Consider the following 2,968-nt stretch of genomic DNA (forward strand, 5'->3'; position numbering starts at 1 on the left):
GGGAAGTGCTTGCATTTAACCTTCACATCCCCTTGTTTTATTAGAAGTGAATTTTCACATCTTATTTGGTAATCCTCCTGCACAACTTATGTCTTTATGCAATTTTCCTGGTGTTATGAAGGCCCTTCGTATAAATATTAAAAAGCATTTGTTATCAGAGTTTGTTATTTTTGGTGTTCTGACAATACTTACAACTCAAATACTACAGGTTTGGATTTGTGCACTTTTCTAAAATAATTAGTAAATCAAATTATGCTTCTCAAAAGTACTTTGGATTGGAGTTCAGGATAATGAGTTGCGCGGCGTTTGCTCCTTATCCACACCCCACCTAATTTTGTATGCCAACTGGGACGCTTGGCTTGCTGCCCTCGACTGCGTGCACAGAGGGAATCCCAAATTCCTGTCGTAAAAGCACAGGAAGCTGTGACCTCTTTTGAAAGACTATGAATCATCCTGTTATCTCCATCTCTTCAGCAGCAGGGACTCTCATTCCAACGTATCACTGTCGTGTCAGGGCTTGGTAAATGAAGTGGGAAGGCAGCAGTAATGACATTGCAATGGCGTTCTCAGTTGGCCTCAGATAGACAAACAATATTATGCACCAAACTCAAGAGAAAGTTGATGAAAGAGGGAGCTTAAGTCATATAAAAGGTAGGATGATCGAAAGATCTGTTCAGTAATACTCTTTTCAACAGTGCAGTCCCAGGCTGAGTAAATGAAGCACAGACAGTCATTAGCATGCTCTATGTGTGTCTAGTCAAATTACCTCTTGGCCTTGCTGCTGCGACTCAAAACAACCAGCCCTTCAAGTCAGCTGATTAAATGCAGCAAATCCCTGCTTTGGCTGATTTTCTCTTAATTGGTGGCGAAACCTCAAGCCATGTTCACACTCAAAATATCATTCTTGGGATTTCAATTTCACATTCAACCTCACCAGGGACCTTATTTATGTAGAAATTCTTTGAGTTAAATGGAATTTTAAAGACAGTTGCAAATAAAGAAGGTAAACTGTTTTAGGGCAATGCAACAGCTCACTTATATTAATTTGAGTTAGCATATCCCCGCTGCAGCCTCACGCAGGGATTTGACTGTTTCACTTTGATCGGTTTTATTCTTTCTGGCATGCACATTAGGTCTTGTGTTTGTGTTAGAAAACAGTTACTGGCCAAATTAGTTATTTTAGGCTTATGACAATAGGTTGTAGAGTTTGCTGAAACATTAGCTTTTTTGAGCGTTTCATTCTAACATTCATCCTATTGTCCAATTATTCAGATGAGTGAGAACTCACACACATGGAGGACGTTTGATTGATAAAAGTAGGAATTTGTGCTCCTTATTCTAATCTGTGTGCAGGAACAGAATTAGTTTCAAAGGTCACCTACTTCAGACAGACATAATAGGTATGTCACTTCTGTCTATGTTTGTTGTCGTAGGACATATAAGTGTCACACCACACATTAGTCCTGAATCCTCTAGCCCTCCACCCCTATAAGTAAGACTCTGTAACTTATTAATTGTAATTTATATTTGATCATTTTAGTGTGGAATAGTTACTAGTTGTGGAATTTTACTACCTAGAGAGAATTAATAATGGTTGGCTTTTTTATACTTGCCTCATACTTGCAGAACTAGACAACAACTTTTTATCACAAATTCATGGTCAGAAATCTGCCACCAGCAAGCCATTTGCAGGTGTAAATGATTGTGCTCATACATGCGCCCAAGGGAAGGACACCGTAAATCACGGGCAGTGTTATCATGTGGCATAATGCCAAATTGAATTCTTCAGCAAAAATAGAATTAAGCTGGACTTCTGCCAAAACACTAAGTAAATCTTGCTTGTGCCAAATTAGTGTTATCCAACTGGATTTGACATAGCTTATGCTGTGTAAAGATGGCTAATAATGGCTGTTATAGATGAATTAGAAAATTCTGGATTAAGATGGTGTTGAGGAATGTACGGTAAAATCTACAGTATCACTTCATGTGTGCTAGCCTCTCTTTCCCCCCTGAAGAAGATGGGTTAGGTTGGATTTTCAGCTGTTAATGACTGTGACATTTCTAAATGTCTTGTAAAATAGGGCACATTGCCTGTCTTTGAAAGGGGAGATGGGACACCTGGTGGTCCAGAGCTGGCCAGGGGCTCAAGAGATGGAGAAAAGGCTAACCTTTTAAAGTAAAATGAGATTAGTTCATTCATCCTTGTCTCAGCATTTATGTTGTACTGTTTTGTGCAGAGAAGAGATTAAATCAGAGGAATGTGAGGGTCTGCTCACAAAACCTAAACTCTAAAATTAGGTTTCATGCTGCCCCTTCTACAACATAGCACACATATGGTCACATACAGTGTAGCAGAATATTGTCTGGCCATCTCCTAAAGTGCAAGGTCAATCAGTATCTCAGTTAGCATATTGATTCTGTGGGGAGTGTGAAGTTATTGTGTGGAGAAAAATATCTAGAAGGCATTTCAGACTTTCCATTTAGTCGTCTTTCAGGATTATACTTAACATTGTTATCTTGCTATCTACTGTGGTGTTGTCATCCTAGAAGTCACTGCATTAATGAAAATAGTTCACATTGCTCAGAATATATGCAGGGTTTCTTGAAGTGATAATTAATTCTCCACAATCTGCTGAATTTCTCAATAATATACCCCATTTTAGAGAAGAACCACAACCACCAGAACCATTTTGTGTCCCTTTTGACTTAATATTCATGGTTCTGTACTTTGATCATCTTGCTATCAGTGGGAAATAACTCGTGATGTGGTGCTGCTAATCCCTCAGAATCAGTGTTTACAGTGATTAGTATTCTCTAGGACTGAATATCCAAAGTATTTAAATTCATTACTACTGTGCTCAAATAAAGCACCTGACACCAGTGCAGAATTAGACTACAAATGTATGATTTTTTTTTAGTCCTGGCTTGCATTCAATTCCCACACATGACACTTGGTTGACTGCTGAAA

Source organism: Micropterus salmoides, unplaced genomic scaffold (assembly GCF_014851395.1).
Source record: "Micropterus salmoides isolate LMB-PRFRI ecotype aquatic unplaced genomic scaffold, ASM1485139v1 Ms_hic_scaffold_3, whole genome shotgun sequence".
NCBI lineage: Eukaryota > Metazoa > Chordata > Actinopteri > Centrarchiformes > Centrarchidae > Micropterus > Micropterus salmoides.